Raw genomic sequence first — 16,429 nt, 5'->3', positions numbered from 1 at the left:
ATAAGTTTACCAAGTGAGAGTGCTTCAGTGGAAGATGAGTACAGGTTCCCCACCCAGAGACCAACAGATAACTCCACACCACATGTAACATCATTGGTGGATATTCAGATTGACCTATAGTCAATTAAAGGTGTGTACAGAACCAACAAACCTACAATAAGCCTTCTTTACTATAAAAGCTTGAGTTTGCTGGTCAGTGCTAGTTTTCTATCTGAGGAAGTTCAGCATCACACTCAGATGAAACCTTTATGGGGAAGGAAGGTACATCATGGGTCAGGGATCATTAGACAAGCAATGACATTTTCACACAAGAGGAAGTTATCACCCGGAGCATAAAGGCCCAACGGAGGAGGCTTGTGGAGAACTATGACATAACAGTTACAGTTTGCTACAGCTAAAGAGATCCTAGGCCCTTCATAGAGGTGCAATGAACATAGGTCTCTGAGCCAAAGATGATCTGCTTTAAGTGATGGACTAATAAATACATAATGTTTCCAAGACACTAGGAGCAAAGGATTATATCGCACTTCTTTGCAGTTGCTCTGTTTAGGTATAACAGGCAATGGTGAAACGAACTTTTCCCCTTACTCTCTCTTTTTCCATTACAGAGAAGGGGGAGGGTGGACTTTGTAGCCTCACGTGACACAAAGTTCAGACTTCCTCTTCAACAGCAGGACAGATCCAAATTTTGCAGAGCATTTCTGTTCTGCCTTCTGATCCTCCTGCCTTCAGGCAAACTTCTGACTGCAATCTGCAAACCAGTAACAAGCAACAGCTGATCCTGTGTCACAGTCATTTCCATTAAGAAAACAAGAAGGAAAAAAAAAACCTCAACAACCCAAGAGACAGGCAAGAATTTGTACAAAGATAAGTGTCCAGACAGTGTGAGGAGGAAGCTTGAAAACACAGAAATAAAAAAAGAGGAAACCAAAGAGGTCAGGATGCAATTTCCACACATCTTGAGCAGGGGCAGGGGTAAGAATAGCAAAGCAACAAGTGAGTGCCAGTCTTCTACCCCCTAGGACATAAAAAGGGCATCCTGTGCTCTCAAAGCACACAATACATCTTAAATATCCAGCTGCTATTTAGCTGGATCGCCTATCCAGTAAGATACTAGTCTCAATCACCTTGATCCTCTAAGTTTCACAAGTTGCATATGAGCATGTGTGTGTACATACATATACATATATAATGTGTGTAAATATATATGTATAAAAAAAACAAACTTATGTCTAGAATTTGGTGTTTCAAAGATATTAAGATATGCTGACTTTGGGATGCAGAACAGGAGCAAGAGTGAGCTCTAAGACACGTAGCTGGATTTTCAGCAAGCAGAAGACAAGAAGGAACAGAGGCAACAGCACTGGAACCCAGAGCCAAGCTGTCCCTTCTTTCTGATGGAGAAAAAAAACAGGAAGTCTGGAAACAAATCTACAGAAGTTAGAAGTAGTTCATTTCTACAGAAAGAATTAGTATAAAAACTTCTGAAAGAGTCTTTAAACAGAAAAGAGGACATATTTCATCACCAACCTCAAGAGAAATACTGAAGTCATCTGCAACTATGTTTGGTTAGGGGTATGGCCAGGAGATATGTATTTAGAAGCTGACGTATCACTCTGAATGCTTAAGAGAGGAGTGGCAGCTTTGAAAAGTTCTTTACATGTAAACATTAGCTTAACAGAGATAGGAAGGTCTGAGGAATTTTCAGCCTAGATATCAAGTCATGGTGTGCTGGTTCACCTTAAACCACCAACCAAGCAGTCAAATCAGCAGCCACAGGAAGGAGGGCAGCAGGTCACAGACATCTACAACACATGGATCCTAAGCAGCAAAGGTTTCTAGAAACACGATGAACACATTGAATTCCTGGATGAGAGCGTGAAGAACACCACACAGAGACTGATTCCAGGGACTGGGACAGCTTCCTTTTGGGAAGGAGGGCAGAGAAGACAAGACAGGCATTACAAAAAGAAACAAAGAAAAAACCCATCACAAGTAACCAATGAACTAACGATGCCAAGTTTCTTGCAGCCTTGGCCCAAGCATCCCACATTGCAGTCACCCCTGGTACAGTGTCCACAACACATTAGGCCAAGTCCTGTCCACATCTGCAGATTCCTCTGCGATACCTGATGTTCAAATGCTTGATGTTTAAAAACCTTCCTTTGTGCAAACCAAATTTCTCAGACTACTTCTGAAGAAGCAGGCAAACAAGCAACAAGCTATACAGTATTTGCCTTTGTGTGGTGAAAATTATGTTTATTTTTAAAGAATGCAGTTATCCAAAAAAAGGAAACATTACTTCTGTTATTTAAGTAAAAGCATAAGATTACTTTCAGCTTCACTTGTTGCAAACAAGCGTCATTGCTTCCTATGCTCCTCAGTTTTAAACTTATGAAATGCATTATCTATAGAGAGGACTTAAGTTCTTTTCCTTCATCTTAGTTCCCTGCCTTAGGTTAATATTTGTAATCCTTTTCGCAGGGGACACCACTGAGCTACCTTTGTACCAATACTGATCACGTCATCCAAAACCTATCACCTCCAAGAGAACACCAGTTCTGCTGCATTTCTTCTCCACCAATTTTATCACCATTAAACACAATACCTCCTCTCTATCACTCAGCCCCAATACCTCAAAGTCCCTTTCATTTCCTTGCTGCTTCTTGCACCAACCCATATCTATTGCTGGTTCCTCTTCCACTCTAATGTAATTTCCTTAGAGATCCTGATGCTATTTTTTTTTTTTTGAAGGGCAACAGATAAAATGCTCTAATGTCTATTGCTCAACCACTACCCTGTCACCATCTCTACTGGCTGTTTTCTTCTCCCTTCATATTAAAGTTTCAAAGCCTTTGCCCATCTGTTTATCATTTTTATGACACAGGGATCACAGTGCTCAGCATGAGGAACCTGCAGAGCAATCTGTTAGTGTCATCTACATGACGTTTTGTGCAATCTCTACAAGCTTGTAATACAAAGGCAATGAGGTTCATAGAAACTGGTCAAAAAATATATTGTCCCTGTGATTCTTTGTAAAAGTGAGTCAGTTTTCTAGTTAATTTCTTAGGTTTGTTCCTCTAAGCAGTCAAAGATATTGAAGACAAATTGTATTTGTACAAAACAAAAAAGACAAGTCAACACTTTCACTGTCAAAAATCCACAAAACTTCAAAGCACATCAGCAATTTTTCATGCTCAGTTTCAGAATAACGGAAGCAATATGAATGATGGGCACTGAAATATTATTTTAAGGAACAGTTCCAAAGAACCATTCTCAAACCTCTTAAGCTGCCACGCTGCTTTATATATTAGCAAATTATATATTGCCTGAAACTCCACAATAGGCATACAGTACCATATTCAATAGGTTTCAATGATATTATCTCATAATATCATTCAGTATTCTATTGCTGCCTTTAACTCCACAAATATACATTAACATAGTAAAAGGAAAAACATTTGCCTTCATAAACTTCATTACTTAACATAAAAATACTTTAAATCTAATTAACACGTCATACGGTTCATTATTAACAAAAACACAGTTGCTTTTTATGTCCAGGTTATTTGAAGTGCTTGATGTTTTACTAGTATCAGCTGTAAGTATTCTAAACCAAATTTCAGAGTACCTTTCAATTTGCTTGCTAATTTTAATAAAACCATCACAGTTTTGAACACAGTCAACACTCTCCCTATATATATTGCTTGTCAGATCACTAGACATCACTGTTATACAACACACCAGTGCTCTCCTGCTTGCAAAGCTCATCTTTCTTTCCAAGCAACTGTGAATAGATCTAGGCATAACTATTATCACTGATTTTGAGCAAGTATTTGTTAACGTTGGTGGTATCCGAGTCCTTTGATCTTTTATCCTTATGGTTTTGCATCTTCTAGTATCTTGCTGTTGTTTTATGTATGAAAAGTAGCAGAGAGAATCCCTAGCAATGCCCTACCAAAGCAAAAGTTTCCAACTTTCTGGTGTTCCCACAGAGAGGGGAACCTTCCCTGGCTACACATGATGTAGTTCTCCAAAGCAACTAATATCAACCTTAATCTCTCAAGTGTCACTTCTCATATAAGGGGCCCACCAATACTTAGAAAATAAAGGAATTCTGCAAAGTGAGGTGAGGCTTATCAAAAAGGGCATAGTAGAAGTAAGGAAAAAAAAAAGGAGGAAAAAAAATAGTGAGGAAAAAAGCATCTTCTAAACCCCAAGAAACTATAACAAGGATAAAACAGGGGAGAGAGGAAGTATCAGAAGAATTAGCAGTAAATATATCATGAATTGATATGGGAAGAAAGTGTGTTCCAGTTACCCTAATACAAACAGAACTTTAAAATGCTTTAAAGTGCCTCCAAAACTTAAACTGCACAAAGAAGAAAAAAGTGATCAATATGCATATAGGCCTTAGATAGCAACTATTTTAAGACTGAAAAAAGGAGAGCTTTATTACCATATCCTCCTTATGGCCTTATGACCAAAGTTAATTATTGTCCTGTTAAATCTTAATTTATTACAAGGCACACTGGCAACCAAGACAAGAGTAAATAAATATACAAATACCCCCTCCCCAAAGCATCCATTTTGAAAAAATTCATATATATTTACATCCAATTAAGTCATTCAGTTAATTTTAATATTTCTCCAAACAGATGAAAGTAGACAATGTAGATAATGTGCGTAAAATGGAAGAGAATAACTTTAAAAGTAATTTTTTCATGCCTGTGAATTTAGCCTGACTACCCACTCACCCTCTGTTAAGTGATTCTTTAATAAGCGAGCACCCTCAGTGGAAAACCAGTTGCAACACAGAAGCATTACAGTCCATCAGATGTCACTCGGTCAATAGCAGTAGAGAAGTTGAGTGTATCCATCCAAAGGGACTATCTGAACTATGTGGCAAAAAAGCAAATATCTTTAAAATCCTGAACATCTTCCACTTGCATATGTTTTGTTAACCACAGCCATAAATATATCCATGATAAACCAACCCACCCGCTTTGCTATGCTCTGGAAGTGTTCTACACAGAGCTAGAGAATCTAGGCTTTGTCTTGGAAGAAGCCTAGAAGCTGGTGGTTGAATCAACCACCACCCTTTGCTAAAAGGGTAGTAAGCCTGCAGCCTTCTTTACACCTCACTTAATTTCAGTACGTCTGTGCTGAGTTTACACATGGCACCATGGAGAACTGTCTTCTACGGAGTGCCGAACTGTTAGACGTTCAGAGTTGCTTTCAGATTCTCACTGTGAAATTTTGCTTTGCATGAATTTATGTATTCCTTACATGCCTTTATTTAGGTACAAGCATTTCATCACGGCTGTCTTGTATGAAGGCTTTTTGTTTGTTTTCTTCCAGTTTTGTACTTCAGATTCTACAGATGACAATAAAGATGGGAAGAAGAAAAGAGACTTCAAAGAGAAGTCTTGAAGTTTAAAAAAAAATTGGTATAGCTCAGTTTACCAGTGATTGGCATCTATTACCTCCACAGGTACCGAGTACATTTGCTTGCTGTCACATCTTAACCTTTTCACCCATTTCAGTTTTCTTTGAACTAGCAGAAAGAATTTAAAGTAACTGCTTACATTTAAGGCAAACCAATTATTTTTTGTGTGTTCAGGCCTTTTCCCAGATTTGTAAGTCAGTTTAAGCTTTATGTTTTCCTGTTGTGCAGAATTTCACACACAATCCTACTTGAGAGGCTAATTCATAATTTAATAAAATACAGATTGGTACATATATTGACAAAGAGAATCAGTTTGGGACCCAGAGATTCACATGCATCAGTAACCTATATAAATCTGCCCTCTTACTAAATATGCCTATAACTTTTCAAATCCCATTTAGCATTTTTTTTTTTTTTTTTTTGCTTGAGCTCTATTTTACATACTTAAGCATATGCTTTAAGCATTCAGTAGAAAGGCTGTCACTCACTCTTTCCAGAAACACACACCTCCAACTTGGCATCCAGTTTAAGTTGCCATTCATATTGTCAATATTTTCCTGTATAACCTTGACAGTCTCTTCACCTACCTGAAGGTAGAAGTATACTGTTGAGATAGAAGTGTATTCTTATCTAACAGTCTTGCCTTCAGGAATTGCCTGTGTCCCTGCTTCATCAAATCCTCAATTTGCAACAGAAAGTATTTTTCCCTCCTAAAGTTAAATATCTCAGTTTCTTTCCCTCTGCCATTAAATTATTAACTCTAAACCTTCAGCTTGACTATTTAAGACCACCAATAAAGTAAAAAGATTATTAAATCAATTAACTATTTTTTACAATAGTTATTTCAGATATTTTTCCTCCTAAGCATCTTATGTAAAAGAAAGTTAAAATGGGGATGAAATTCTGTGATTAGATATTAATAAGGACAAGATTTAGTTCTGAGAAACATTCCCAACTGAAGACTCTCAAAGGATTGGATAAATATGCTTGAGCATTTTACTCTTTTTTTAATGGTTCCTGCATCAGAGTTTCGCCCCCACCCCCCCAAGAGAACTATCACTTTAAAAAGCTCTTAAGCAATCTATTTTTGGGTGCAGGGTTTTTACCTCACAAATAACTATATTAACTAGCTTTGTTGCAAATTAGTAGTCTCTGAAATCAGTTCTCCTCACTTGCAGGCAAGGGCCCATTTGTAAGGTGCTATTCTTCCTCCCCAATTATGCTTTCCGTGCCAGGATAAATTAACAATCTCCCTGTACAAATCCTGCTGGGGATATTTCCTGACCTGAGGAGGGTCGCAGGGCTGGGGCAGGCTGGGCAGGAAAGGGCGCGATGCAAAAGGCAGGGAGAGCATCAGCTGCCATCTCCTGGCTCATTTCTCCATGGTGCTGCAGCCGGAGGCCTCCGGCTGCACCACCAACCCCGCGTAACCCAGCAAGGCTCTGGGAGCGACAACTGCTGTGAAAAGCCGCTGTTTGCGAGCAAGTATAGATTAAAAATTCTCCAGAACAAATATCCCTCAGGCACTGTGATTTGTTGTATTTGTAGATAGTTTATCTGTATCATAGGCTTTCATCAGGACATCATATGTTATCCAGCTCCTATGGAATTAAGTGATTTTAAGTGTTAAAATACCATGTGCAAAAAATAATGTTTTCAGCATTCTGTGAAGCCACATGAGTGCCTGTTATTTTATGGGATTTAGCCTACTTCTAAGATACTGTTTTTGACACTTTGACATTTTCCAGCTCTAAAAAAATCAGTGAATAATTTTAGTTTCAAACCCATTAGGGAATATCAGATTTCAAGCTTTTTGATTCAAATTTCAGATTTCTTGTTTAAAGTCCAGACAAAGCTTCTTTCTCTAAGCTGATGGACAGTCTTTCAAGATCTGTAGGTCTTTAAGCAGTGGTTTAACAACCACCGAAAGCTACAAATGAGAACTAGCGTCCATAAAAGTCACTGGATTTCACTTTTGTCAACTCTTAGAGCAAACTTCCTCTGAATTCAGCTACGTATGTTGAAATAACATCTCACTAAAAATCTAACATGCTAAGAATATATGCTGTAGGTATTATCTTAGTTATGCCTAGGTGATAAAATTCAGTAACCTTGGAAGTATAAAACATAGTATAGAAATGATTATTTTTAGCATCAATGAACTGTTCCAAGCAACAATACCACACAGTAAAATATACCAGGTCAGGAGCCTTTGGAGATTTCAGATGTTTCATCATTTTATAGGCTAATTAAACTATATTACTATAAAAGTTAAAATTTATGACTCTGGAACAAGTTTTATGCAGATTTACAACCCTTATGACCAAATGCAGAAATTATACAAACATGCAAAAATGTAAGGAAACATGTAACCAGACCACTTTTTTTGAACTGAATATATTTAACTGAACAAAAATAGAGTTTTTCATTTGGTCTTTTAAAAGAATCATCCATTACTTTTATATCAAATTTGCAATATCGAGAGCAGAAATTTCTAGTGACAGTCTGAGCCCAAATCAAAAAAGAAGTTTAAGGAGTCCCATATTTCTGTTGGTACATTGCTAGTAAATTAAAGTCAACAGCTCTAGTCACAGGTATAAGGACACTCGCAGTGAGAGTGTTATTTGATCAGAAAACCACATTTGGTCCAGCCGACTCATATTCATGTACTGACAGTCCTGCCGCACTCGTCTTAGTTTCTTCTTGCATTAGGAATATGCCAAACTGGTCTGTAGGAGCAAACATGAGAGCAGGCCTGCTCTTTCTATCTCCTCATATAGATGCTTATTGTGACCAAGTGAAGAAATAACTATTCACTCAGTACTTTAAATTATCTGCTAGCAATAACAGGTTGATTTTATTAACAGCTGAATTTCTACTAAGTGGAAATTCTTCTAATAGATATGGGTCAAGATCCATCTCCCTCCCTGACATGACCCCCCATCAGGAACATACACTACACAGTGATACTTGCCTAACTTTTGTTCACTATTAAAACCAGACCATGCACACATGGAAGTTTCCTAACCCAGGAGAAATGAAATCAAGAGCTTGAGCACTTAGTGTCACAGGCTGTATAAAGGTAAATACACTGAAGATTCATTAATATTAAGATATACCAAAGGACATCCATGGATATCAGCCATTAACAACCAACATTTTTCCAAAATGCTGAGATTTCTCAATGGCTTGTTTCCGTCCTGTAACACTGGCACTTACATGCCAAATGCACAGAAGGATTTTGACACTGCCAAGGGCAGGCTGTACTCTCCTCCCATCGAGATCAACGGAAGTGGACTGAGAAAAAGTGAACAACCCTGGAAAACGCAGAGGTCAGCTCCTTGCTGGAGCTGTGCCAGCATACACCACTGCAGGAGCTGGCACATGCTTTACCATACTAAGAAAACAGTTTAAGATGGCTTGGTTTAAAGGCAGACAAAATTAAGTATTTAATATAGGAACAATAAGGTTCTTTATTAATAGAAAAATGTTTTTTTTTCCCCCCCTCTGAGTGTTGGCAGATTAGTCCCAGTCTATTCTGCTTCTTTGTGTGCCTTTTTTTCCCCTTAAATACTGTTTCAAAGGACTGGAATTTAGGGAAAAACATTATCTACCACTGTGATGCAGGCCTGTCTGGCATCATGAAATAGAAAAACGCATTTTCTCAAAGCAACCTCTTTCACTTAAACTTAGAGCAGCAGGAATACCTGACAGGGAGCTACAATAACATATACAAATGCTGCCAACCTCAAGTTGTTCTTTTCTTATGTGTTCCCCTTTGCCATACTCCAGCTTCTGCTTCAGCATTCATTTTTTTCTTTCGTGTTTCACTTCTACTCCCTTCCCCCATTTCTTGCTTGCCCTTTCTCTTAATTATTCCCTTCTGACTTCCTAATATTCCTTCTTTTCTTTTCTCAATTTTTAAACATACTTGTACATTAGTCTTTTTCATCTAGTTCTCTTTGGAGAGAGTTTAGGGACTCTCACATTTGGAGTGCTTTTATGTCCAAGAAATTCTGAATAAAATGCTGCTAAACTAAGTTGAAAGCATGAAGATGTGTTTTATTTCAAAAAAACAACAACTGTTTTAAATTGTTCCCAGATGTATCATCTAAAGAGTGAAGGCTATAAAGACAACAGCAGTTGCAAGTACTGCATAATTTATATGGTAGTTCATCATCTGTACTCTGATTGTCAATAACTGTAATTGAGTCCTGGTAATCATTCTGCATACATTCATCTTGCAAAACATGATAGCAGCAATGGACAGCTCTGATAAGCTGAAAACTCTGCTGCAGAACACACTCATATGAAAAGTGTTGTTTGTGTCCATTTCTGATGTAGCAAGATTTATATACAAACATATTTAAAAGCTACTTTGTTGATGAAATGATGTAACCTGTCACCTCCAGAAAGCTAGTATGTACAGTCTTGATTTATTTCTTAGAGTATTTGCTAGCACTGATAACTGCACACTTTGTAACTTCTCTGGTTTCACTAGTGATATTAATTCTTTATTTAGAGGAGACAGAATGGCAGCTGTAGATTTTTCCTCCTTCCTCCTCTTCCCCCCAAGTTATGAATCCTGAAGTCCTGCAGATAAACCTTGTTTCCAGATAACTATCCTGGGCACAGAAATAACCAAAGGCAGAGAAAACAGTAAGATAAAAATGCAGTACTTATTCTAAGGGGTTTTTGTTTGTTTTTTTCTTTTTAACACATCTGTAGAAGTCTCAAGCAAATGAATGCAGTTTGAATTCTTCCTGATAATTTTCATCACCTCTTCTGTTCCAGTGCAATCAGGTATTTATCATTATCCATTAGCTTTGACTTAATAAAGACAACCTGACCCCTACCATTAATTTCCAGCTGGAAAGGACAGGTCCCCCCCAGAGTTTTGGGGATGAGTATCACCTCTTCAGACTCACCCAGTGCTGCTCACAAGCCTTTTTACCTTCCCACTCTCATTTCAGTATCTCTGCCCATGTGGTCCATCTCTAGCATCCTCAGGAACCCTGACTGCCAGACAGCTCTTGACCAGACAATTGAGTCCTTCCTTCAAACACCCTTCTAATAGCTGTATCTATAAGCCTACTTTACCCTCCAAGGCACTGTTAACATGACTATAAATAGGAAAAGGGAGAAGACAAGGAGTAACAAAAGAAATCCTGCAAAATCCTCTAACATTGACCTACCAAACACCATCCCTGAGGCATTTCTCACTGAATCCTGACCTTATTCCCTCAGCTACAGTTCAAAAGATCTGAGCTCAAGAGCTATTTGGGACCTCTGCCAAAAAACAACACAAGAGTAAAAGAATGCCAGGTCTTTTAGGCTAGAGAGTTGGAGACTCCAAAACAAATGGTGGCCAAGTCACCTCCTTGTGTGCCACCGCTAGGACGCTAACTGCATTAACTATACTACTGCATGGCCATTCAGGACCAAGCAGACCATGACCAGCTGAATCCATTCAAAAGACTATCTCTTTATAGATAAGCAGATAAGTCTATGAAATTCAGAAAAGTTCAGAGAGTCTACATAAAAATATTCCTATTATACTACTGTAGAGATTCTTAGCAAAACCCCTAAAACTAGGATTACACTGTGCTTTGATTGCATATTTCTTTAATCTCCCAGTTCAGGTGATCTACAGGCCTTTATTTTCCCTGCTGAAGAGGTGAAGAACAGAGCATTTCTCAGATGGTGCAGTGAAATACTGTGATTTGTTGCTATGCGACTGCATGCCTGTATGAGGCCTATAGTTTTCTTCTGAGGAAGGGGTGGCATTGAACATAAGCACAGTGTTTTACAGGATTGCATGTACCTCCCTCAGTTGCCCACAACCCAGCCTCAGCATCTGTATGACACCTTACCATTTCTAAAGCGTTCTTTACATTTTTATCAGAGTGGCATTTAGGCAATTTCTTGAAAACAGAAGAACAAATGTCATTCTTCCAAATTTAAATCAATATTCAGGGAAGCAGAGACAGGAGCTTGCCCAAGGCTATGCAAGTGTCCACACTAAAAAGCTTCAAATGCAACTAAGCAATGCATCTATATTAGCTTTACTGATGAGGGCATGCAAGTGTTGAGCTTGACTGCACTGTCATATCCCTTAACTGCATATATACCTAGCACTCCTCACCTGAACAGAACAGGGCAAACCAATACACGATAAATTTCCTTAAGCTTCTCTGATTTTCTTAGGTACAGTGTGCTGTGTGAATTACATGGAATTCACTTAACCCCATAAAATCTTTTTTGCCATACAATTTCCCATTACCATCACATTCCAGGGTAAATTTTGTAGTTCCTAAAAGGCTTATTGCTGTTATGTCACACACTGGGAATTAATTTGTCATACTATCCCCAAGCACCTTGTAAAAATGTAGTTACTTAACTCAAACTTCACTGTGATTTGAAAGGATACTAGGTGGGAGATTAATTTTTCTGTAACAAGTGAATGGAAAATAATTGAAGGAAAAAAGATTGCTACAGATGCCAAGATAACAGAAATATTAAGATTTTTACTGCAAATATGATAATTCCTTTAAATTGATGATGGCAAAAAAAATACAGAACTGTCAGATGAAACTGCTTCCTGATCTACCCAAGTTTAATCTGTTCTGGTGTCCTAAGGTTGAGAAAGATGCTAACTGCTTGCTGTAGAACAGGTTTGTCTTCTTAACTACATGTAGTGTATTACTAATTTCACAGGTGAAAACAACTTGGCCAGCATAAACTGCATTGACCATAGCAACGCTTTGCTGACACAATGTACAAATACTGCTAAATACAAAAGCCAACCTGGCTTAAAGCTAACTTAATATAAACAAACATTAAATAAACAAAAGTATATTAATTTTTGATGCTGGTATTATTCCAAGTTAGGTCCTTTCAGCCTGCAAACATTTTTGCTACATGACTTATAGGTGTTTATGTCAATATGCTGTGTTTAACCTCACATACAATAGTAACGTGCTGGTTGAATTCAATTCACATTTAGAAAATCTTTACCACAATCAGTGACAATCCAGACCAATTTGGCAAAATTCTTGAAAATCTACGCAACTTGAACTTAAATGACATTAAAGTTTAACATTATTTTAAACTCAATACTTAATTGACTGTATTTAAACAAATAGTTTCCCTGACTTTAATAACTGTTTTCCCTGCAAAAATTTGCTTTTTTAAGAGTATTTCCAAACTGCAGTTCTGCTAGTTTAAGTTCTCATGTAAATAAAAATCACTGAAGCAAATGACAATGCTCAATGCATCGTTTTGTCTATTAAACTATATTATATTCATTTCCCAATTTCTAGTACTCAAGTTCCCTCCTAAACAAACAAGTTCAAATAAACTTTTTGATTCAGTATGAATTAATGCACAGATATTAAGATGACCTGATTTTATGCATCAGAGAGATGCTTTCATAGAAATGCCCCTCTAATAAAATGAGTTTTGTGATAGAGCTTCTGTAATTAGTAGTTTTGTTTCAAGTGATCTGCAGTAAATTCTAAACTGTGGAATTAATTTTCCCTATAGCTTAAGCAGACTTTTCATTACTCCAAGGGGAAAGGTTAATTTCAATTATTTCATTCTAAGCTAAAGAAAGTTTTAATGACATTTGTTGACTGCTTTTACTGTATAAGAAAACCAGATGTTCCCATAGTGTTTACAAACAGAAATCCCATACTCTGAACTTCCAGAACATCAACATTCATAGGCTTATTCATCTATAATATAGGAGAAGCTGATTAGATATGGAGATATGCAAATACTACAAGAGAACACACTTACAGATATATGAAGCTACTGACTGAAATAAGCTGTTGCATCTGCTGACTATGAACAGAACTCAATGTTGTAGACAAAGATTCAAACTTGCCCCACATATTTTCAGAATCAGCACAGAGTTATTGAACAAATTTGTATCAGCATCCTGACTGTCTTCCTGCTGCAGGTATGTAAATCACTTTAAAAAAGGCATGACAGCATTTTATATAAGGCATTTACATTACACAGAGTATTTGCACACATTAGCAGGCTGTGCTCAGACTTAACGGCTAGCTACTCAGAGAAACCCGTACGTCAATCAGCTCCTTGCAAAGCATGCTTTCCTCAAAAGCTAAAATATGATAATGCACACACCTTGTCTTGACCGATCTTTACAACTTCACTTTTATTTACAGATGCTGCTCTGTATGCACCTCACCTGAGGTTAGGCCTTATCATCTTAGTCTAACCAGTGTAAGGCAATGTCCTGGCCAGGATGATTGCAGACCAAGGGCAAGCGTTTACCCTGCAAAATGAGGAAAGCTGCTTAAGCAGAACAGGGCTTCCCTAGTGCTGGATGGTACCACACTGCCACCCTCAGCAGGAACAGCAGATCATCAGCTCAAACATTTTCCTAGCTTCAAAAAAGAACACACAAAAGTCAAGATTGTTTGATTCTTTGTAATAAGGTCGTCTCCCTCTGCTCAGCTTCTTACTGTCACAAGCAGGGTTTCTCTTTTAGGAAGTGAAGAGGAAGTACCTGCACCACCGAGATGTGTTGCATTCTGCTTCTGCTCCTGCTCCTCTTGAATAGAGCAAGAGAGAAGGGAAAGTTGGGCTAATGTGGGAGTGATGGTAAACATCCCATCCAAATTACTAAGGAACAGGTTGTGACTCTCTCATAGAAGTTTTACATGCAGCTGTCATTCTTTTGCCTAGATCAGCTTTTGCCATCTGCCCCTCTGCTCTTTGCGCATCCTTGTTTGCGCTTTCAATAAAAGCAAAGTACAGTGATTGAAAATAGGTACTATCTACTCAGCAATTTGTACTTTATCACATGTAAATATACAGACATACACATCTAGGAAAACCAATGTTGTATTGTATATACTTAATTAGAAAATTACTATCTAGTGCAGGCTTTTTAAAGTATATCTTAAGTACATGTCAGCAAACTATCTCCTGTACTTTAAAATACTATATAACCTTACTTTTAGAATAATTCTTGAATCAGTTCAGAGCGCAGCATGTTTTACTTGAAGTATTCATCTTGAAATGAATTGTGATTTCTCATTTGCTTAAATGCATGCAGTGAAATGCACGTGCTTGCTAAAATGGCACATCTGTAAAGAAATACAAAACCTGCAATTTCAGAAACATTCAGGAGTAGCTTTTACTTATCTGAGGCCCAGATCCTTTTTCCTATAGTCTGCATGTTCTGCATACTTCTCTGTATATTATAAACAAGTGTTCAATTTCAGGGCACAAAATAGTATCTGTATGGATACTGTTTCCTGTCCGTGCTTATGTCTGCTTTTGCTCTTTAATGAGCATTATAACTCTTCAGTAAGACTTAGTCATACACACGCAATCATAGCTATGCAATAGCGTCAGAGAGAAGACATATGAATAAGAATATAACAAAATCCTTGTTCAAACCTCATGTTCAATTTCTTATAATTAATCTGTCTTATAAAAAGTCAGATCACAGGAAAAAAGTAGCCTATAAGAAAATGGCCCAAGTAAGATTATATAACTAGGCAGAACTGAGTAACCTAGAACTTTAGTCCAGGCCAAACCCCTCAAGTTTATTTGTATTAAACAGTAAATCTAAAATATCTTTATATATTGCAAATTGGTTTCTTTAAAGATTATTTTTACGTGATGGCACTAGAGGAACTCTTAAATCATTTTTATCCACAGGAAGTAGAGAATATTCCATTTCATTTCCAAGAGGCAAAATTTCTAGTTTCTCAATTCACAGCTACCCAAAATATTTTCCATCTAACAAACATTTCAGGATCACGAAAGCTAACATATAAAAGAATATCTAGCACAAAACTGATTAACAACCACTTTTTACAAAGCTATCCTTATTTTAAGTTATTACAGCTGTACAAAGTATAACTGTCTACCTTGTCTTCACATTTAATAAAATTCCTGAAAGTTTTTTTTACTTCAGAGATAAATCCGGTGCTTCTTCAAAAATGTCAGCACGTTAATTATTAAAAGTATCACATTTAATTCTACATTATCAAGAGACTAGGCATTGTGTAATCATATAGTCATTACACAGCTGACAAAGCCTTAACTGTTTTATTTCACTGTAAAAAAATTTTTTTAAACTATCACTAATTCTGCAATTGAGTTTTTTCAGTCTAGTTTCCTAAAGAAATATAACTTTTATTGTTATGGTCTATGCATATACACTGATAAAATAGCCTGCAAGTTCCCAACTAATAGCTCATTAATTTGTTTCAGGTTTGAAAGATAATTAATCTCAAACATATTGAATCAGCAGAAACCCCATGCAGGTAAACACAGAAGGAGGAAAGATCAGAGCTTTCAGTGGCCTCCTACCTTCCTCCAGGGAAGAAGGCTTGAAACCCAAACTTCTCCAGCCGCAGCAAAAGCACCAGCACGGACACCGCCTTCGACACCAGAGCTTCCCACGACAGACCCACATACAGGAATTGGGCTTTGATAATCTTGCTCCTCATAACTGTTAAATACCACAGGCAGCTCCTGCTTTTGGTGTTAATAGTCAGCCCAGGCACAAGGGTAGGGCATTTGGCCCAAGTATGTTGGTTTTCTAGGCTCCCTCTTCAGTGCAGAGCTATTTATTCCTACGGCCTGGGACTTCACTTGTAAAGTGAACTGTGCACATATTTGTTACGTGCTTTATAGTAGAGTAACGTAAGTTAGACCAGGAGGTTAATAACTGCATAACTTGTGAGGAAATAAAGGGTATCTTTTAATCTAAGCAGCAAGCCTTTATCACAACACACTTAAAGAGCAGAAGAGAAGGAAAGTGCAGGATGGAAACATTGCTACAGAACCACAGCACAAGCTAAACAGAATTTTTGGAATAAGTACTCTCACAATAACAATACACATACTTTCAAAAAGCCAATGCTATTTTGGGGCTCTGAACAGCTATACTACTTTTTTAGATAACATTCAGTCTTTTGCCAGTTATACGTA

This window comes from Apteryx mantelli, chromosome 7 (assembly GCF_036417845.1).
Source record: "Apteryx mantelli isolate bAptMan1 chromosome 7, bAptMan1.hap1, whole genome shotgun sequence".
Taxonomy (NCBI): domain Eukaryota; kingdom Metazoa; phylum Chordata; class Aves; order Apterygiformes; family Apterygidae; genus Apteryx; species Apteryx mantelli.
Note: the sequence above shows the minus strand (reverse complement) of the source record.